General features: G+C 45.7%; 1 protein-coding gene across 10 annotated transcripts in view; it reads right to left on the bottom strand.

Annotated features, from left to right (window-relative positions):
- FRMD4A (FERM domain containing 4A) overlaps positions 1 to 23290 on the bottom strand; it is a 647838-nt gene that overhangs the window by 207824 nt on the left and 416724 nt on the right. The gene's annotated exons all lie outside the window — the stretch shown is intronic.

Genomic DNA, 23290 nt, shown 5'->3' with positions numbered 1-23290 from the left:
AAAGAAGCACATGAGCTTCTGTGCATCCCTCAGGCTCTGTTTTGCTGACCCATGAACTTGATTTTTATCCGGGAATTACCCCAGGGTAAGAGTCTGCCGTCTCCCCCTGGCACGCCTGCTGGAAACCCTAACACAGCCCATGCAGTGGGTCTAACTTTTCACACAAGACTGAAGAGATACTCATTCTGCCAGGTTTCCTCTGCCTTCCACCTCACCTGAGGCATTTAGGCCCAGCTTGGGGTGAAGCATGGGGTTGAAGGCAGGTGAGCCTACAACTGTAAGATCCTCTTTGATCCCACACACTCAGCAGGTGCAGGGACACGGCTCACTCCTGTCTCCCCAAGCCATGAGCTGTACCTTCTTTGTGGTCCTTCCTTGGGTCATGCTGCTGGGATGCATGGTGGCCAAGAGACAAGCCCTTGTTAAATATACTTTTATTTATCTATTGTCACTTGATTTGAAAGGCAGAGAAAGAGAGAGAGAGCGTGAGCGATAAACAGAGAGAACGCCTCTATTCATTGGTTCACTTCTCAAATGCTTGCAATAGCCAGGGCTGGGCCAGGCCAAATCCTGGAGCCTGGAACTCATTCTGGGTTTGGCAGAAACACAAGGACTTGAGCCAATACTTGATGCCTCCTGGGGTGTGCCTGAGCCGGAAGCTGGATCAGAAGTGGAGGAGCTGGGGGGGCCGGTGTTTTGACACAGCCGGTCAAGACGCCACCTGTGACACTGACATCCCATATCGGGAGTGCCAATTCAAGTTCTGGCAACTCTGTTTCCGATCCAGCCCCCTGCAAATGTGCCTTGGAAGTCAATGGATGTCAGCCCAAGCATCTGAGCCCCTGGCACCCATGTGGGAGACTGGATGGAGTTCTGGGCTCTTGTGGCCATTTGGGAAGCGAACCAGTGAATGGAAGGTATCTCTCTAGCTTTCCCTCCCTCCCTCTCTGTCACTCAGTCTTTCAAATGAATATACAAATCTTTAAAAAAAAAAAAAAAGAAAAGAAAACAAGAAGCAGAGGAGTGAGGAGCCAAACTAAGCACTCTGCTATGGGATGCAGGGACCCAAGTGGTATCTTAACTTCTGTGTCAATCACCCACCCGAGGCAGGGCCTTCTCTTGCTGGTTGAGTGCTACCCTCTACGAGTGACGTCATCAGCTCATCCACCAGTGGTGAGGATCACAGTACCTGCTGTTTCAGCCGCTGTGAGGAACCCGGAAGTTAGTGTACACCAAGAGTGCAGAATCCCGAACACTGCGTAGCCCGCCCAGCCACCTCCACAGGGTGGGGCCAGGTCTGGACCCATCTGCACCTCCCTGTGCCACAGCTCCCACAGGGGGAGGTGGCATGTTTCTATCTGCTCCTCCCAGGTTTTCTGCTGCTGTGCTACAGTGGGTGAGGAGGCTGGCCCCATGCAGATGGCCTTTGCGTGGCTGTCCCCAGGGATGGTGCAGCAGGAGGCAGACCCTCACAGAGCAGAGCTCCTGGGCCCCAACTGTTTGTGGAGCAGGCCTTTCACTCAGACTGGGTGCCCTGGAGGCCCAGTTCTCCCCCACCCCCACCCCAACCCTCGCCGGCACACCTCCTACCATGCCCCTGAACTAACAGGAAAACATTCACAGAGAGCCAACATAAGGAGTAGCGGAGCAGGCCCAAGAAAGGAGCAGCGACATTCAAGTACTATTCTTAGCCACGTGCACATAATTCCTATTCACAGCACTCCCGTCTGTCCACACAGACATCCTGCAAGAGCGTCTGGGCAAGGCACCAATGCCCAGTTAACACAGCACGCAAGGGAGCAGCAAGGGGCTGGACCCTCATGGTAACGCCACCGTTCTCCGTGAAGTGAGAAGAACACCTGCCCATGGTGCTTTCACTTCAGCATCTTCGGGACGGAGGTTTCTGTCGTGTTTGCTTACCATCTTCAGTGATGAAGAGGCTCCTTCCAAAGGGAAAAAGCAAATGTCTTCCCCCCACCCACACTTCTCCAGTGGTTACGATTTTTAAGGTGGAAAAGAAGACTAATGAGTAGTTACACGGGATTGTAGACTCAAGGAAGACAGCTTTTAAGATAGATGGGGGGGGGGGGGGCTGGCGCTGTGGCGTAGTGGGGAAAGCCGCCACCTGCAGTGCCAGCATCCCATATGTGCACTGGTTCTAGTCCCGGCTACTCCACTTCTAATCCAGCTCTCTGCTATGGCCTGAGAAGGCAGTAGAAGATGGCCCAAGTCCTTGGAGCCCTGCACCTACTCCAGCCACTGTGGCCATCTAGGGAGTGAACCAGCAGATGGAAGACCCTCCAACCCCGGTAACTCTGCCTTTCAAATAAGATAAATAAATCTTAAAAAAAACCAGATTGACCAATTCATTTAAAAGGCAGAGTTACACAGAGAGGTAGAGACACAGACAAATAAGGACAGCTTCCATCTGCTGGTTCACTTCCCAAGTGGCTGCCAATAGCCAGGACTGGGCCAGGCCAAAACTGGGAGCCAGAGACTCCATCTGGGTCTCCCACATGGCTGGCAGGGGCCCAAGCCCTTGGGCCATCTTCTGCTGCCTTCCCAGGCACAATAGCAGGGAGCTGACTGGAAGTAGAGCAGCCAGGGCTAGAATCATTACCCATATGCAACACCAGGATCACAGGCAGTGGCTTAACCTGCTGTGTCATGACACAGGCCAAAAGACAGACTTTAGAGAAAAGGAGCTGGGGCTGTGTTGTAGCAGGTAAAGGTCACCAGTTAAGTCCCAGCTATCCCACTTCTGATCAAGTTCCCTGCTAACTGCCTGGGAAAGCAGCAGAGGATAGCACAAGTGCTTGGGCCCCTGCCATTTTATGTGGGAGACCTGGATAAAGCTCCAGGTTCCTGGCTTCAGCCTGGCCCAGCCCCAGGCAGCGTATAGAAGATCTCTCTCTCTCTCTCTGTCTCTCCCCTCCTCTCCTCTCTGAAACTCTGCCTTTCAACCAAAATAAACAAATGTCTTTAAAAAAAAGTCCAGAAAAAGATAAGATTAAAAAGAGAGACAAGTTGAACCCCAAAGGATTAAAAGAACATGGTTTGTATGGGATGGAGACTTTAAAAGTAAGACTTGACAGCACAATAAAAGTGCAATTAAATAAGAAAGTGAAGATTAAGACATGCACAGAATATGAAGTACCTGCGGAGAACTCCCTTCCAGCAGAAACTGTGACATGTGTGCAGGACCAATGGCTTCTAAGCCTTGGAAAACAGTCTAAGCACACCGCAAACTTACAGAGACAAAGCTAGAAAATGGAAGCTGACGTTTAAACCAAGGAAAAGTCTAAGGACAATTAAATAGCCTTTTAAAAATTGGTCAAAGCCAAAAGAGCAAAGAAAGGCCTGGGTTCACTGTCTGCAGCAGTGGACTTTTGTTAACAGACCACCACTGAGCGCCTCAGTTCCTGTTTTGTTTCAATCTCCAGAGCCAAGAAGGGAAGTTGAAGCACTGGCAACTAGAATATAAATGATTTACACTTCTTTGTCCAAACTAAATCCCAGGTGGTTTATAAGTTCAATACTAAAAATAGATAGGCAATTATGCATTAGGCCTTACTAAGCATATAAGCAATGAATGAGGTATAAGGGAAAATTTTCTGGGCACGATGCCATCTGATGTAACTTGGGGGGTGGGCACCTGACCTGGTGGTTAAGGTACTGTTGGGACATCCCCATCCCATACGGGAGTGCTTGGGTTCAAGTCCCACTTGCACTCCTACTTCCAACTTCCTGCTAATGTGCACACTAGAAAGCAACTGGTGATGACTTAAATGGTTAGGTCCCTGCCACCTACGTAGGAAACCCAGACTGAGCTCCTAGCTCCCAGTTTTGGCCTGGCCCAGCCCCAACTGTAGTATCCATTTAAGGAATGAACCAATGAAAGGGAGTTCTATCTGTCTGTCTGTCTGCCTGGCTCTCTCTCCTTACCTTTCAAAGAAATACAGTTAATAAGACAATGATGTTCATTATGGTGCATGTTGCGTCAAATTCTTTTGGTATATTTATTATGTGCTGGGAATCTTAGATCTATAATGCTGAGTATGACTTTGTGCCCTTACTTAAGGGGCATCTCTGACCCTAGAGGAAACACTCAAGTTAACAGGCAATCACAAGTAATTAATGAAATAAGGGGATGTAAGATGCTATGAGATGGGGGGGGGACCCTAACTCACATCTGCTGGATAGGTTAACACCTGCCAATCAGGACATCTGGTATATAGATAGATAATGTGATGTAAGAAGGCCTGGAATGGGACAGAACATGGTGTGTTCTAGAAACATCCACCACACAATAAGCTGAATGAGGGAGTGTGGAGGCAGAGGAGTGGTGAGAAGGACAGCAGCAGAACCACGTTTATGACAGCAAACAAGAAAGATGCACTGTGTGAGGACGGCCACGTCACTTAAGCTACAGTCCATCGTCACTGAACACTGTTTCCAAGTCAATTTCAGCGTGAGGCAGAACTGAGGGGACTCTGCAAAGAGGTTTTCTCCTGCTAACACATAATGATTAAGGGATCAATTCAACAGGAAGATATGACTATTATAAATGTATATGCACTTAATTAACAGGGCACCTAGCTGTTTAAAATAAATGTTAAAGGATTTAAAGGGAGATATAGAATCAAATACAATAGCAATGTGTGACTTCAAATCCCACTTTCAGCAATGGACAGATCAACCAGACAGAAAATCAACAAGGAAACAACAGAGCTAATGGACACTATATACCAAAAAGACCTAGCAGATATCTACAAAGCCTTCCACCCTACAGCCACAGAATACACGTTTTTCTCTAGAATTGACCACATGCTAGGTCATAAAGCAAGACTCAGAAAACTCAAAAAAATCAAAATCATACCATGCATCTTCTCAGGCTGCAATACAATGGAGCTGGAAAACCAGCAACTCAGGAATCTCTAGAACATATATAACATATATAAACACATGGAGACTGAACAACATGCTCTTGAATGACCAGTGGGTCAAAGAAGAAATAAAAAGAGAAATAAAAAAATTTCTAGAAACAAATGAAGATTACAGTACAACACATCAAAACTCATGGGAAGTGTTAAGGGAAGGTTTATAGCAACTGGTGCCTACATCAAGAAATTGGAAAAGCACCAAATAAATGAACAATGCACCTCAAGGAGCTAGAAAAACAAGAGCAAAACAAACTCAAAACCAGTAGAAGAAAATAAATAATTAAAATTAGAGAAGAAACCAAAAATACTGAAACAAAAAACACAAATATCAGCAAAATGAAAAGCTGGTTTTCTGAAAAAATAAATAAAAATTTTTTAAAGATTTATTTATTTATTTGAAAGTCAGAGTTACACAGTGGGAGGGAGGGAGGGAGGGAGGGAGAGATATCTTCCATCCACTGGTTCACTCCCCAACTGGCCGCAACAGCTGGAGCTGCACCAATCTGAAGCCAGGAGCCAGGAGCTTCTTCCAAGTCTCCCACATGGGTGCAGCGGAACAAAGACTTGGTGCATCCTCCACTGCTTTCACAGGTGACAGCATAGAGCTGGATGGGAAGTGGAGCAACCGGGACTCAAACCGGCACCCATATGGGATGCTTTTCCTGCTACGTCACAGAGCTGGCCCCATAATAAACAAAATTGGCACACCATTGGCCCAACTAACCAAAAAAAGGAGTGAGAAGACCAAAATCAATAAAATTAGAGACGAAAAAGGAAATTAAGAAGATACCACATTAATATAATAAACCTGGTGCTGTGGCACAGCAGGTTAACGCCCTGGCCTGAAGCGCTGGCATCCCATATGGGTGCCAATTCTTGTCCTGGCTGCTCCTCTTCCAATCCAGCTCTCTGCTATGGCCTGGGATAGCAGTACAAGATGGCCCAAGTCCTTAGGCACCTGCACCAATGTGGGAGACCCGGAAGAGGCTCCTGGCTTTGGATTGGCGCAACTCCGGCTATTGCGGCCATCTGGGGAGTGAACCAGCAGATGGGAGACTTCTCTCTCTCTCTCTACCACTCTCTGTAACTCTTTCAAATAAATAAAATAAAACTTTAAAAGAGATACATTAGAAACTACTACCAAGAGCTGTATGCCAACAAACTGGGAAACCCAGAAGAAATGGATAGATTCCTGGACACATACAACCTACCTATATTGAGCCAGGAAGACACAGAAAACCTAAACAGACCAATAACCAAGACAGAAGTTGAATCAGTAATAAAGAACCTCTCACAAAGAAAAGCCCAAGACCAGATGGCTTCACTACTGAATTGTATCAGACCTTTAAACTCTTCTCATGTTATTCAAAACAACTGAAAGGGAGGGAATACTCCAAAATTCTTTCTATGAGCTTACCTTAATTCCTAAATGTGGAAAAGATGCAACAACAGAGAAAGAGAACTACAGACCAATTTCTCTGATGAACATAGACGTAAAAATCTTCAACAAAATTCTGACCAATTAAATCCAACAACACATCAGAAAGCTCATTCACCCAGAACAAGTGGGATTTATCCCTGGTATGCAGGGATGGTACAACATTCACAAATCAATCAGTGTGATACATAACATTAACAAAATGAAGAACAAAAACCATATGATTATCTTCATAGATGCGGAGAAAGCATTTGATAAAATACAACACCCTTTCATGGTGAAAACTGGGTATAGAAGGAACATTCCTCAACCCAATCAAGGCAATTTATGACCAAACCACGGCCAGCATCTTATCGAATGGGGAAAAGTTGGAAGTATTCCCACTGAGGTCTGGAAACAGACAAGGATGCCCACTCTCAACACTGCTCTTCAGTATAGTTTTGGAACTTTTAACCAGAGCCGTTAGGCAAGAAAAAGAAATCAAAGGGATTCAAATCAGGAAAGAGGAAGTCAAACTATCCCTATTTACAGATGACATAATTCTATATAAAGGAGAATCAAAAGAGTCCACCAAGAGACTATTTGAACTCATAGAAGAGTTTGGTAAAGAAACAGGATATAAAATCAGTACACAAAAAACAACAGCCTTTGAATACATAGACAATGCTATGGCTGAGAAAGAACTTCTAAGATCAATCCCATACACAATAGCTACAAAAAAAAAAAAATCAAACGTTGGAATAAGTTTAATCAAGGATGTCAAAGATCTCTACAATGAGAATTACAAAACATTAAAGAAAGAAATAGAAGATACAATAAAATCGAAAAAATTTCCATGTTCATGGATTGGAAGAATCAATATCCCCAAAAGCAATTTACAGATTCAGTGTAATACCAATCAAAATTCCAAAGACATTCTTCTCAGATCTAGAAAAAATGATGCTGAAATTTACATGAAAACACAGGACAACTTGAATAGCTAAAGATATCTTACACAACAAAAAGAAAGCTGGAGGCATCACAATACCAGACTTTAAGATATACTACAAGGTAGTTATAATCAAAACAGCCTGATATTTGTACAAAAACAGATGGATAGACCAATGGAACAGAATGGAAATACCAGAAATCAATCCAAGCATCTACAACCAACTTATCTTTGACAAAGGAGCTACGACCTAGTACCATAAAATTGTTAGAATGAATTGGGGAAACCTTGCAAGACATTGGCACAGGCAAAGAGTTCCTGGAAAAGACATTAGAGGCACAGGCAATAACTGTCAATAACTTTACCTGTCAAACTAAAAAAAAAGGAAGAAGAAAAAACAAACACCTGTTCAATGGCAGTCAAGACAAGGGCCGTTCAAGTCATTGCTTCTTAAAGTGTCAATTTCACTTCTACAGGTTTCCTTTTATGTGCTCAGTTAGTTATCACAGATCAGGGCGAACATATATTCCAGATAGAGTTAGAAAGTGGGGAGAGAAACAGAGAAAAAAGTCTTCCTTATTTGTTTCACTCCCTAAATGGCTGCTATGGCTGGCGAAGAACCAATCCGAAGCCAGAAGCCGGTTGCTTTATCCTGGTCTCCCATGTGCGTGCAGGGACCCAAGAACTTGGGCCATCCTCCACTCCCCTCCAGGGCCACAGCAGGGAGCTGGACTGGAAGAGGAGCAACCGGGACTAGAACCTGACACCCACATGGGATGCCAGCGCCATAGATGGAGGATTAACCAAGTGAGCCATGGTGCCGGCCCTGTTTTTTTCTTCTTAATACCATTGTCTGAACTCTTTAGTTAACACAGAATTAATCATAGGTATATAAAGTCAATTAAAAATAGATCTCAGTAAGCCGGCGCTGCGGCTCACTAGGGTTCTAGTTCCAGTTGGGGCGCCGGATTCTGTCCCGGTTGCCCCTCTTCCAGGCCAGCTCTCTGCTGTGGCCAGGGAGTGCAGTGGAGGACGGCCCACGTCCTTGGGCCCTGCACCCCATGGGAGACCAGGAGAAGTACCTGGCTCCTGCCATCAGATCAGCGCGGTGCGCCGGCCACAGCGCACTGGCCGCGGCGGCCATTGGATGGCGAACCAATGGCAAAGGAAGACCTTTCTCTCTGTCTCTCTTTCTCACTGTCCACTCTGCCTGTCAAAAAAAAAAAAAAATAGATCTCAGTAAAAAAAAAGAGTGGGAATAAGAGAGAGAGGAAGAAGTTTCTAACTGTAAAGCTGTGTAGTTCTGCATACTTTCCACAGACTAACTTCTAAGGGTACAGATAAAAATTCACCTTGGGACTCCAAATTCCATTAAGCTGGGTGATAATAACCCCATCTTAGGTGTTAAAGTGATAATATTAAGTGTTAAATTGATCATATAGATAGGATTAAATGTTAAAGGGATCATATAAATAAGATCTAGTGTCTGGTAATAACAATAGAATTAAAAAGAAGAGAATGTTCCAACACAAGAAGCAGTCCACACAGCAGACTCATAGAATAACAATCACTCTAAATAGCATCCTGACCTCAGAATCAGCCCTTAAAGCATTCTGGTCTGGCTTAAAAGCCCATGAGAGCATTTCAGGCATGGAAAGCCACAAAAAGAAAAGAATAGAAAAGAAAAAAAAAAGAAAAGTCCTACATGAAAAATTTCTGTGAAACCCCATTGGAAAGAAGTGGCCATCAAAGAAGGATGTAGTTTTCTCTGAAGGGAGGAGATAACTTCCACTTTGCTTATGGCCTTGTCTAAATACTAACAAAGATTGTGGATGCAAAAGGCTTCCATAGCTTTGGCAGCTCATGCCAAGAGTCTCAAGTGATCAGTGACATCATACAAAAGAGTGTTAACTGTTAAATTAACAACAGGAGTCACTGTGCACATACTCCCCATTCAGAACCTCTGTCCTCAATGAGTTGTACCATGAGAATTAACCATAAAATTTGTTCTCAATTTTTTTATTTTGTGTGTGTGTGTGTGCAAATTGTTGAAATCTTTACTTAGTACAGAATTGGCCTTCTGTGCATAAAGTTAATTGAAAATAAATCTTAATGGAGAATGGGACTGGGAATGGGAGAGGGAGGAGGAGGTGGGGTGGGAGTGGGTATGGTGGGAAGAAACATTATATTCCAAAAGTTGTACTACGAAACTTGTACTCATTAAATAAAAAATTTCTTTGAAAAAAAAAACTATATTTACTAATATCTTTATGCTGTCTGGCAATAAGGCAGAAATTACAGAATAAACCTACTACAAAAAAAGTATCTACTGATGACAAAGAGGCTGGGTTGGCACCTCCAGAATTAAAAATTGGGATCACGCTGTTTCCAGCTTTCTATCTATCCTGTAGTTCCCAGGCCAGAAGCACAGCATTCAGATGAAGGAATCACCAGGCATCCTAGGAGTCTCGTACTACAATCAAACTGTTTCTAGAAATCTGTGTTCAATATTGGGTACCATATTTTACACACCAAAACCTGGAGAAAGCAGGACTTCCTAGAACTGACCTGGAAAACTGCCTACGAGGCCCAAATGTCAAAGGCTGTGGCATATCACCTATCAGCCATCCCAAACACTTGCATGAGTGCCCAGGGAGGCTGCTGTTGAACACACAGAGAGAGCCCTTGCTCGTCTGTTGCAAATAATGGGCAAAGAGAGGCACTTGACTTTGGTGGGCAGAAAACGGAATCCGTGAGCAGAGGTTCCAGAAGACACACTGGAATTCAACAGAAGGAAGGACTGTTAAGTGGGCATCAGTGTTCAGAATGAAACGGGTTGCCTCGGTGTCACTGCAAGTGATGAGGAAGGGGCCAGAAGACCAAGGGCCAGGGGTAAGGTGAAGAGGATGACTGAGCTCAGAAGGAAGGCAGGACGGGTGTATTCCAGAATCCCTGCCCTCCCGCCCCAACAAGCTGGGACACGTGTGCAGGACTCTAAACAGGGATTCCAAGAAAATACATCTATCCTAACAGCCAACGTATTTACTTGTAGTGCTTCTTATTACACAATATTAAAAGCAGTTTGATGAAATGAATATTCACAACCTTCACTTACTGCTTCCAAAGGCTTTAAAAAATTGTCCTACAGACTGATAAGCACAAACACATTTTTCTACTTACCTACGTAACTACCAATTTTCCTTGCACAAATGTGCAAATGAATGTCCTCTATGTAAAATGTAACATCGTGTGGGACACTTAGAAATGTTAATGCTGCCAGTTTGGTATTCATATATTCCATAACCAAGAACCTCGATGACATTTTCTTGGTAACCTGCATTTGTCTACTTTGCTTCAACATCTAATCCAATCTGTCATTTCAATGTTAATTTTGAAAACATCTCTGCCTGTGCTTTGATCAACAGGAGGAGACATTGCGCTATCTACAACAATGGATCTTATGCAATCAGTTATCAGGGTTGTAACGATTTCATCAACATGAACATGTTAATATGCATGTGAATGAGATAAAATGATGTCACTGCCATAACAGGCACTCAATAAATACTTTTACATGAATTAATGTTTACATATTTAAATCACATATATTCTTATTTATCATTGCATGTAATGCGAGTACTCTACACTTTAACTCCTATTCAGTGAGATACGTGGTAATTTGCCTACTCTGTAGAAACACAGACCAAAACCCAGTCTGAAGAACACCAGTCTTCTTTGTGCTTTATGCACCTACATGAGTATAGCTCATGGAGAATCAGTATCAGTCTGCCATTGGCAATGGGGAAGGCATCTTACCACACTGGTCAGAGGGTTTGGAATGAATTTGCCCTCAAACAAGCCTCTTTGTCTATTAGCAAGATCATAGCCCCCATTGCCCCCCTGGGGATGTAAAGGGCTATAAAATAGTATTTCAAGGCCATCTGTAAGCTTTTTTTTTTTTTAACTTTTATTTAATGAATATAAATTTCCAAAGTACAGCTTATGGATTACAATGGCTTCCCCCCCATTCTGTAATCTGTAAGCTTTTTCAAATTCTACCTTTGGGACTTTGGAGGCAGAACAGGCACCTAAGGAATTGGGAGCCCCACCAGGTCACCTGCTTGGCAGAAGCTCCCCTGGATGTGAAGTAGCCAACTCCTGACCACAATGCCTGGGTCTGGATGGGGTGGAGGCCACATGTAGCAGGAAGCACTCCAATGGCAGCCCTCATGGCGACTCCTCGCTGACCGGCCTCCCAGAAGCACCACAGCAGAGCATCCAAGGAACAAGGGGACCACCAGTGCTGTGGGGTGGTCCCAGGCTCCCAGCTCACCCCCTGGCCTCCCTACCTCAACAGGAACGCCATAGAGAGCTCAGGAAGCTGCAGTGCTCACACTAAGGGGAGTTTTGACAATGACCCTGACATCTGTATGGGGTAGTCCATCTGGGCTGGAGGCTGCCGCCCTGGTGTTTACATAACGGAGCTTTTTGGAAAGGATTCTGCTAGCATGTCATTGGGAGGGACTCCCTGCTCTTGAACGGGCTGCGCTGGCAGCACTCTGCCTCCATTCATCTTGAGGGAGGTTTCACACTGGCTGGTGGCCCGGTGAACCACCCCAGACCTGCCCCTGGAGCGGCTGATGGTGGTGCAGCAGCTCCCAGGAGAAGATGGGATGCAGGGCTGCTCCCTCTCCTACCCAATGGCCATTTAACAACGGGGGCTGGGAAATCAAGCGAGAAAGAGCAGGGAAACAGAGAAAGCACACAGTGGGCGGGAGAGGACTCCAAAACCCAAAAGGTTTCCAGCTCCTTTCTACTGCAGCGGCTAGAAGCCTCAAGGTGGGAACGCTGTCATGGGAAATCAGGAGAAGAAGGCAGCGTCTTCAAAGGCAACAGCCTTGGCAAGTAGGAGCTCTAAAAATATCCATTAGTGAGCAGTCACAGAAATCAGGATGTTGTGTTGTACCTGTCAGTCAAATCAAAAATTCTAATTGGACACTGAAGAACAATTTCTCAAAGCCTCCTGCAGGAGGTAATTACTGTGTTGACCACACAGAGGGAAAAAGGCTGAAAGTGATCCTACAGTTGAGGCTGTTGCCATGAAAGAAGAGACCAGGGGTATGTTTTTTTGCCTGGATCAGAGCTCATTAAACCATGGCAGGGCTTCTGATCTTTGCTCCTTCCTGATTGAAACCAATAAGGCCAGTGGCAAACAGCTCGCCACGTGGCTGCAAACCAGTGGTAACCAAACCTCACAGTGTTTTCTGCATACCCTTTGGGGAACACCTGGAAATGAGTCTGTGATTAGATAAAGCTATAAGCAAAGCCAGAATTTTAAATGGGCGCAAAGACACGAGGCAGGGCTGGCAATTACACTCGTGCTTCATACTTTGTCTAGCACTGCACTTAAAATGCAAAACAGTCTAAGTAAATCTGACAGACAAAAAGTATGGGGTGCCACATCCTGACCATGAGGACAGTTCTTCAAAAAGTTCATGGAAAATGCATATTATGATGACTATGCTTGGATGTCAACCTTTTTTTTTTTTTTGCACCCAAATCAACTTATGTTTTAATTCCATTGTCCACAACCCTCTTGAAGGACCCTGCTATATCACGACTTATCCCACAGAGTGACAGAGAGAGAGGGAGAGACAGAGAGAGAGGCCTTCCATCTATTGGTTCACGATCCAGATGTCTGCAAATGTTGGAGCTGGGCCAATCTGAAGCCAGGAGCTTCTTCCGGGTCTCCCATGTGGGTGCAGGGGTCCAAGCACTTGGGCCACCCTCTGCTGCTTTCCCAGGCCATCAGCAGAGAGTTGGATTGGAAGAGGAGCAGGCGGGACTCAAATTGGCACCCACATGGGATGCCTGTACCACAGGCAGAGGCCTAAAGTGTTATGGCACAGCGTCAGCCCCTATACAGTTTACTGGATGTCAATGATGCATCAATAACTCTGTTTAAAATAGCAGTCAGCCAGCAGGTAGAAGATCTCTGTCTCCATCACTCTGCCTTTTAAATAAATAAATAAAAAGAAATAAACGAAACTTTCCAATTGGAGTCAGAGATATCCCTGTGACATATCACAAAGAGGCTGCCGGGAAGCCCAAATGGAGGGTTCAATTTGTGTATGAGTTCTTCACATTTTGAGCAATTACTTCATTTTTTTAAAACATTACGTTCATTTTATTGGGAGCCTGGTGCATATTTTTCCCAGATGTCCTATTCAGGACTGAGCTGTGAAGCTTACTGTCTTGTGCTTCAAATCCCAAGACACGGTGAGTCCCACTTCTGTATCTCCAGCCTGCTACCCCATTACCTGAACTGGGACGGAGCTGCAGGGGGAAAGGCCCTCTGGACATCACCAGGTCTAAGTGGTCCTGGTGCAGCTTCTGCTCCCCCCACTCTGTTCCAGGCAATGAGAACTCCATCTTGCCATCTGCACGCTCTGTTCTTTAGCTCTCAAATTATGGACTCCAGTCTTTAGCTTACATCCCACACCCAACCTCCAGAAAGACTTGCTGGTTCTATCTTCCAGGAATCTAGAACCTGGCAGGATGTTTGGCCGAATGGTTAAGGGATTTGCTGAGATGCCTGTGCCACATACCACACTGCCTGGGTGCGACTCCTGTCTCCAGATTCCTGCTAAGGCAGAACCTAGGAGGCAGTAGAGAGGATCTAAGTAGTTGGGTTTCTGCCACCAGAATGAATTTTCAACTCCTGCATGAAGCTCCAGTTTGGCCCTGGCTAAGCCCCTGTCAATGGGATCTCTCTCCCCACTCCCATCTCTGTCAAATAAATAAATAAATAAATACACATTTCCTCAAAATATGCAGAATCTGAACACTTTCACCATCATCACTTCCATCACTTGCCCAGATTCCTGCAGCAGTCACCCCACTGCACGCCTGCTTCCACCTCTGCCACCTTGCAGCCCAGCCCTAGAGCACCCAACCGCTCCAAGCACAGCCTCAGTGGGACCAGGGGCTCCCCAGCCCTGTACTGTCCTCCAGCTCAAATGCGTTTAAGGCCTGAGCAACGCCCACCACGGCTCTCCTTTCACTCAAGGCTTCCCCTGACTTGTTACACTTCTGGCTCAGGGCCTCTGATGGGCTCCTCCCTCAGCCTGGAATGACCTCACCAGGGCTCCCCTGCGCACAGCCTCCCCATCTCTGCTCAACTATCAGCTTTTGTACAATCTGCTCCAAGGCCCGAGATAAACAGCCACCTGGTCACACGTTAGCACCTTCTGGCAGCCCATGTGGTTCCCTTCCTGGTGGTGCTAATGTCTGTCTCTTCCTTCAGAATTCAAGCTCCCTGAGAGCAAGGATTCTGGCCGGTTTTTATCACTGACACAGTCCTACAATGTCAGAGGCATGGACTTTGTGATGCTCAGATTCTTTCTGCTGTTTTGCCAGTTAGGACTTTGGAGGCTAAGCATTCCTAATTAAAAAATAAAACAAACAAACAAAAAAAACCCCATCCCCTCCAAAAAAAAAAAAAACCCCACCCACATTGATTTATTTATTTGAAAGGCAAAGTTACAGGGAGAGAAGGAGAGACAGAGATCTTTCAAGCACTGGTTCACTCCCCACATGGCCGCAATAGCCAGGGCTGGGCCAGGTTGCAACTCCATCTAGATCTCTCGCATGGGTGCGGAGGCCCAAGTGTTATAGCTATCCTCCACTGCTTTCCCAGATGCATTAGCAGCGAGCTAGATCAGAAGTGCAGCAGTCTGGGACTTGAACCAGAACCTATATGGGATGCTGGCATCACAGACGGTGGCTTCACCCACTATGCCACAATGCCAACCCTAAGCCTTCTAATTAACAGAAGACAGCTGGATCACACTGGCCTGATTTTCTTATCCTGTGACACAGAAACACACAGAGGGAAGAGGGTGAAGAGCTGCCAGACAGGTAAGGACACCAGGCTCAAGCCAGCAAAACATAAACTTCAGGGATATGCCAGGAAATAAAAGGATGGGAGGCCCTACTAGGTGACACTTAATGGCTCAGTGATATTTTGAAGCACCTGCCAAAGCCAGGCATGATGTTCTGTGCTGCAGAAACAAGGATCTAAGAGCTTCCTTTAGATGGTGGGCGACACACAGACATGGCTCACTGCAGTTGCTGAGTTCATGTTGGGCCATGTGTAGGGAGGATGTTGGGGATACAATAAAGGAGGGAGACTCACTCCTCTGGGAAGACACTAGGGTTCCAAGTAGAAAAGCAGAAGAGTGTCCCAAGCAGGGTGCATCTCTAAGTAAAGGGGAGCGGCGACTGCAGAGGGGGAGTTCAGATGAGGTCAAATGTTCTAGAACCTGGATACAGACCTACCACATGACCCAGCCATCCCACTCTTGGGAACTTCCCCAAACCAAAAGAAATCAGCACATGAAAGAGTTATCTGTATCCCTGCATTTACTGCAGAACAATTCACAATAGCTAAGATATATAATCAACTCAGATGTCTATAAATGGTTTACTGGATAAAGAAATTATGGCATATATACATTATGAAATATTACTTAGCTGTTAAAAAAATAAAATCCTGTCTTTTGCAACAAAATGGATGCAGCTGGAAACCATTATATTTAGTGAAATAAGCCAGTCCCAAAAAGATAGACACCATAGGTTTTCCCTGATCTGAGGTAACTAATAGAGTACCTAAAATGTAATGTATTGGAATGAAATGGACATTTTGAGAGTCAATGACTGTTCGTAGCTGTTGTCTCTTCCATTGAGGAACAGTGTTTTTTTTCTTCACACCATTTGTTGAACTCTTTTACTTGGTGCAGGGTTAACTTTACAATCATCAAGTAGACTGAAAGTAGATCTTTGTAAAAATTAACAGCGGGAATGGGAGAGGGAAGTGGAAGAAGGGTTGGAGCATGGGTGGGAGGGAGGGCAGGGTGGGAAGTATCATGTGTACATGAAATACATGAAGCTTTTAAAACTTAAATAAATTTTTAAAAAATGTGCTAGAGAAGAGGCAAGGTTGTGCGCGTGTGTGTGTGTGTGTGTGTGTGAAGGACAACAGAAGTATGGGAGAAGCTGCTAGATCATGATAGGTCTTCTATTCCATGCTGAGGACCGTGGGATGAAGGTGAGAAGGGAGACAGACAGTGGTGGTGGAGAGGCAGGGTGAGGGGGGTGGGGGGGAGGTGACAAAGAGATAACTATGCTGACTTTATAATTTAGGAAAGAGAGAGGAAGCCCTGGACTATGATGACAGCAGTGAGCATCTCATCCTGAAAGAATCTGCCAAGAACAAGTGTGACCAAGGCACTGGAGAAAATTCATTTAAAAGGCTGGCCGCAGACCAGTGGACTCCTGGTAATGTCACGGAGAGGAAGCAGGAGGCAGAGTCAGGGTGAATCACTCATCACAGGACAATGATTCTGAATCCCAGCGGGCAGAGGAGTAATCAGAAAACCACAGGTGGGCCCAGCCCTAACAAAGGGGCCACAGCAAAGCATGGGTCAACTTCAGCACTCTCCAGGGAGGTTCCTTTGGGGAATGGTATTTAGGGGAAAACTGCAGCCACATCAAGAACCAGACATTCAAAGCCAGTCTGGGTAGACAACCTTGCTCAGTGAGAAGGGCATCATGCTGCCCTTGGAGCCACCCCACAAGCTGCAGCACCTTCCACCCGTCCACCCGACCCCTGCCAACAAGGAGCAGGACGCGCACACATTGATTTTTTCCTATGTCCGACATCAAACAAAAAGCCATGGTTGCCAACTTGCAGCTGACAGAATCTTCCAGTTGAGCTTTGTCAGTTCTCTAGGGTATGGTCACTTCCACTGGCAAGAAGAAAGGGAGACTCTCGCCGCCCAGGCAACAACAAAGAACTGTGGTTTGTGATCTGGGATTTGGGATTTGGGATATTATTTTCTGAGGATCTGGATCTCTTACCAAGTTGGAAGCTGTAGATCTCTGTATTGAAATAGCATCAAATCTCTACCTCGGGAACACGAAGGCCGGCAAGCTAAATTGTTGTGAACTACAAAAACCATATTTTCCACAATAAAAAAAAGGGAAGAAACCACAAACAAATACTAGTTTGTAATTTCTCTATGAAATGACAGACACACTCCACCCTGTCTAGGCCAAAGCTGCCATAGCTGTCCCTCGGGGTTCACCTAAAATATATCCTGGTCTTGGATGCAGATAGGGTGTTCTATAAATACTTCCCTGTTTGTGCATTTGTTCAGTGCTTTTATTCTGCAGCCTGTGTGTCTGTTTAATTGTCTCCAGAGGCCCGATCATCTCTCATTCTGATTTATTGGACACCTGGAAGGCTATTAATGTTTAAATAATTTTTGATGAATATTATGTAAATTGGTATGTTGATTTCTCAAATTACAAGAAAATGAACCCCTCCCCCCTTTTTTTAAAGAGTGGTTGGAACAGTGGGAAAAACTCCAACAAGCATCCAGTATTTTCAGGTTCCAAGCCAATTTCTGCTATTAGCTCACTGCATTTATCACTTGGGAGAAACACAGTAAATAAACTGGAATGGGAAACCTTATCCTAATTCATAGTAATGAATTAAAGGAAACCACAGAATATTACACAGTGACTGTATCTCCGCCTTCTAGGGTCGCGCCTTTACCTGCAAAGCCCTTTCTGGAAGGCCAGGGCACATCTATGAAATTTCACAGTGAACATTTGCTTCCCTTATGCAACTTACTCTAACACTCACTTCAGTGTTGTAAGTGAATTTGTGTCATTTATTTCCTTAGTATCTCCACTTCCACAGCCCCTTGTCTTCTCACGCTCCAATGTGTTCTAAATCCCTCCTAAAGTGAGCAGCGCTGAGTCCCCTGTGACGTAATCTGGGGGGTGGAGAGAATACGAAGACAAAATTTCTTGTTCTAAAAAACTCTCCCATACTTTTTGAGTTTTATTGTCTCACTTGCCCCTCTGACTGTAGCTTTTCATCCATAAATAAGACCCACTGAGGCTCAGACAGATTCAGCATTTACCCAAGGCCTCATAGCTAGAAAGTGGCAGAGCTGGTTGGCTGATCAAACCCACTGCAAAAGGATACCGCAAGCTCCTCTCCGTTTGCCCGACTGATTGCATCACGGAAATGCACATCAGCAGGCAGGGGCGCTGGCCTTGGTGCCTAGGACCCTGGCAAGGTCCCTCGATGCCTGCGAGCTCTTCCACATCCATAAAAGTGATCTGCGTACTCCCTTGTACTTTTAAAACATCATTTGTCTACATTTTTTGCTTGGAATGACAATCCCCAAATCACATCCGCACATGGTTAGTAGACTGAACACCGGCCGCGCCGCGCAGCGCCCCCTGCCAGTGCGAAGGCCCTGGCTCCTGACAGCCCTCGCTACTGTCGCCTTTCTGCACATGTCTCGTCCCGCCTGCCAAGACCTGCAGGCTACATCTGTGCTACTGGTCACTCTGCAGTTCCCCTGTTACAAAACACTCCAGCAGCCCAATAAAAGAGGATTGAGAAGACAGAACACTGCGCCCCATTGTGCTCAACTCTGTCTGCTTCACGTCCTCACCACCCGCCCTTCTTTTCTGCTCTCTCCCTGAGCAACACAGACATAAATATGGGATGTTTACTGGGGGAAGGCAGCAGGAGCAGGCAAATGGGCAAAGCCAGCAGCATCCTGTGCGGCTGTGTGTAGGTGGGTCGCCCGGCTCCAGATGGCCCCACGCTATTTGGGTTCCTAAGTCTGAGTTTGTGACATCTCTATACTTCTGCACAGGCATGTGGTGAGAGCGTAATTGTGCATTTTATGGTTATGAATGGCACAGCCTGGCAACTCTCCGATTATTATTTCCATTCGCTGTCATGCATTATCAATCTAATTCCCCATTACATGCCATTTTTTTCATGCATTCCTCATGCATCAAGGACAAAGAAAGGCGAGAGGCCTGCACAGACGACTGCATCCCCAAAGAACAGGCTACTTCTGATGGAGATTGTGGGGTGACAACCTCAAGTCTGGAGGGACAGATTCTGGCTAATATTAAGTAAAAACTATTGTTCAAAGGGTCTGTATCAAGACTCCTGGCCTGATGGCAGGTTGCGTACTGCTAGGCTGAGAGAAGGGCCACAGGGCAGTGCACACTAGGAGAAGGTGAGACCCAAGAAGACCCAGCAAGCTACATTTCACAATAGACCACTGGGTTTTTCAGGTGTCTAATGAAGCCTAAATTCAAGCTCAAGGCTGAAGTGTGGTGTACTAAATCCACTCAGTGATTGGCTCAAGCCTCAAGGCTTAACTCATCATGAGCTCTGGGATAAATGTAGCAAGTATTAGGAGAACACAAAGTGTGTGGTGGCCATGGATTGGCACATATATTGCAAATAAGAAAGAATCAGCAAAGAACATGTGAATGTGGTCAGTTAGGGGCAAAGGGTATGTATGTACCAATGACCTTGACCATAGACAAATGGCAAGCTTCTTCTCGTGTTGCAACATGGAATGGCTGGAGCATTTCATTGTTAAAACAACAGACCCTAGAAACACTAAAAACAATAGAGAGCATGTTTCCTAACCAGCTAGACTTACAAGCCCTATACAACGACTCTGTAATAGAGTTAACCATGCTCCTGCATCTGCTGGGGAGTTCCTCATCCATTCAGTTCAAACTGAGGCCACCAGCTCATTTCTCCTTGATGGCTTGGTGGTAGCAGAGGCCACTGAACGGAATCAGACCCCTCATAATCCTCCAGTACTTTCCAGAAATCATGGTCTTTATTCATAGCTATAATTTCCATTTTCAAAGAGAAGACTATTTCTCTTTGGAAGGAAAATACCCACCCCACGCAGACACAATTAACAACCAAAACACACACATACACACACTGTCACCCAAAGGAAGCATGTGTGCAATTTATTAAATGGTAGCGACAGCTCTGATCATCTTCTGTAAAAGATGAGAGGCACATGATAGAGTTTTTAGTACAATCCACGAGTACCAGTAGAGCTGGCTGCCCCCACTGTCAGGGGATGTCTCAACGATTCCTTATCAAGAGACGCCACGCTGACCCAACGGGGCAGAGGGAAGGGTGGCAGCTGATGGATTTGGGGATGTGAAAGGAAACCGCTGTGGAGAGAGTTTTCGATAAGCTGCATTGATGCTGATTTGGAAAACTTGGTGCAGAAGAGAGCGGTAGAACCATCTGGACTTTGTATGCAATAGTGACTCTGTAGCCCAGATTCCGAGAGCTAATGTTCCAGCTCCTGAGATGAAATGTTCTGAGAAAAACCAAAATGGAAAAGAGCGCCATGCACAGGAGCCGGACTGCAGCTAGGATGAACACCACAAGGTAAAACACTCTCGCATCTACCTCTTGGCCACTAGTCGGATTTTTTGGAGCCACCTTCCGCAGACTGTCTAAGACTCTGTGATTTTGCTTACTGTGGAAAAAGTTCACAGAACTATGCAACTGATAGAATCATTCCTTTTCACTCTTTTCTCACGGCGATGCCTAACTTTTTTTTTTGCAATACATGTTCAGAGAGCAGCAGACAGCAAAGAATCAGAAGCGGGGAAGTACGTGGATAACCACTGTGGTCCCAAGCTACCTGCCGATCTTGCTAAGGTCAGGAGACTCCTCTTCTGCACCAAGTTGTGGAGGAATACAGTTTTTAGGATGTAGATTGATCAGTACTGTACTGTCCTCCCAGTAGGTCCAGAGAAATCGCTTCTAATAGAGATGCTGGAATTTTGCATAACAAATAAACCTTGAGATAATTTCTGTGTCAAAATTTATTGATGCATCAGGTGATATAAAAAAAAATGTTGTGAATTAAAATTGGCTGTGAACCCAGACTCTGACGCTCTGATACTATGCAAGGTATGGTTTCAAATAACTCTATGAATTGGTTAACTGGTAGCATGCCTACTTCTCATTTTGAAATATTTAGGAATTCAGAAGTTACACTGTTCCTATGTTTCTTAAAGAATGTATTTATGCAAAAATATCTAAGAACCAAGCTTTACCGTGAAACCTTTCCATCCTATTTTCACTCATTCAGTGTGGTGTGATGCCCAATGCAATAACGGGTAAGTATATACTTTCAAGGGATAAGGCCTCATGTGAATAGAGCTCTAAGTATTCTACACACACACACACACACACACACACGTACGTACACACTTGCACCCACAAAGTCAGCACAAGTGCAGGCAAGTCAGTAAGTCTTCGAAGTGGATCTCACCCCCACCCACACTTAGGAGACCAAAGTAGCCCAGCACATCCCCTCCTCGTGGGCTTTCCTGAACCTTCCACCGCATCGCTCACTTTCCCATCACAAACCACTCACGCCCTGTTCGTCCACGCACCAAGGCTGCCTTAGGAGCCCATTGCCGGACAATCCTTAGATGGCCACTATTCTAGAGAGCTTTTCTCCAAGTTCCAGACCCAAGCAAGGACTCATTTCTTGTTTTCTCCCCTGACCTCAGGCTGTAACTCTGCCGTGACAACCAAATCGAGCGCAGGACACATCTGGAATGCTGCTCTCGCGGATTATGACATCAGCGACTCGCTCCACCTCCAGGGGTCTCGATTTCCCCAACAACAAGATAATGCTAATGACACTAACCAGCCACCTGCCACGCTATCTGGGGACGTGGCAATATCTACCAAGTACAAAGAGGCCCCGAGCCACAAATAACAAGTCTTATTAATAAAAATTAGTTCACGACAAACTCCAAAAAGAAGATAGCAAGAGCAGCTCCAGCGATCTTTTAAATCTCACTGCTACTTCAAAGTGTTACTTTTTAATCAAAAGGTTTACATTTCTCCTAAAATGCTGCTCCTATCCACACAACTTTGGGCATCAGGCATTACTTCTTTCCAAGTTATCTGCAGGCAACAGTCTGTTCACTGGCTGGACAATACAGGGCTGATTTCAAAGCGTGTCCAAATATTGCCTCCAATTAAAGTAATTGTAGCTCTTTAACCTCCCAGGACCACATGGATGCTAATCTAATTGCTGCAGGACCCCTCATTCCTGCTGGGTTTTAAACAAATGCAGGCTCCAATGGCAGCAGAACGGATGCCTCGGCCAACAGAAGACTGTATACAAGTCGGTTCATCTAACACTTCAAGGTGCAAGAGACAAGAAACAAAACCAGATTTCTGCTGATCCGAGAGGCAGGTCTTCTGGACCCGTCCCCGCCACACTTCCATATATATGTGGCCAAATGCCAAGAATGAGCTTGACAGAGTTCAAAGACCAGAAACAAAACAATGAAGTGAAATCTTCTCCCTTCCCCAAAAAGCACCTTGTTGCACATTCCAGGAACGCTCACAGAGCTGAGTTCCGCCAGGTCCAAGAGACAGATGATGCGTCCAACCCCTGGGGGACTTTCCCCAGAGTGAGTGCTGGCTGCCCCAGACCAAGTCACCAGCGTGTCGGGGGTGGGGGGCTCTCTGCTGGGTGCTTTCCCACACATCAGCCATGCTTTAGAAAAAGCACAAGACTTCAGGCTGCTGAGGGGGGAAGGGGCTACGAGCAGCTGAATGGTCCATCGAAAACTGAACAGGTTGTGTTCTGGACCAGCTCCGATTTAGATATACGCCCTGGGAGCTTTCCTGAGCATCCCTCTCCTGCGACTCTGTGAGGATGCACAGGCAAAGCCAGAAACAGCAGCAGCGCCTCTGCTGGGATGTTCCATTCAGAGGGGTGCCAGAGCCTCGTCCATTCACCATCGTGTCAGGGAGTCTTTTCCAGGCCCCTGGGAATCTCATTTCTCAGCTAGCTGCTTCCTGGGGGTGGGGCGGGGGGACTGGCACGGCTGCATCATTCAGAATGAGGATGTGTATGGATTAAGAAGCCACTGCCTGAGCTATTATTAGAACAGCCACCCCTTGGAAATTTTGCAGAATATGCCTGAATCCTCCAAGCAACTACTCTGCTGACAAGGTAGTGGAGAAAGGAAGGGAGTTGCTGGGGACCCCGGCAGCTCCCACACAGCTCTGCAAGT

The sequence above is a fragment of the Oryctolagus cuniculus genome, chromosome 13 (assembly GCF_964237555.1).
Source record: "Oryctolagus cuniculus chromosome 13, mOryCun1.1, whole genome shotgun sequence".
NCBI classification, from domain to species: Eukaryota; Metazoa; Chordata; class Mammalia; order Lagomorpha; family Leporidae; genus Oryctolagus; species Oryctolagus cuniculus.
The sequence above is the reverse complement of the archived record's forward strand: the minus strand, read 5'-3'. Positions and strand labels throughout refer to the sequence as shown.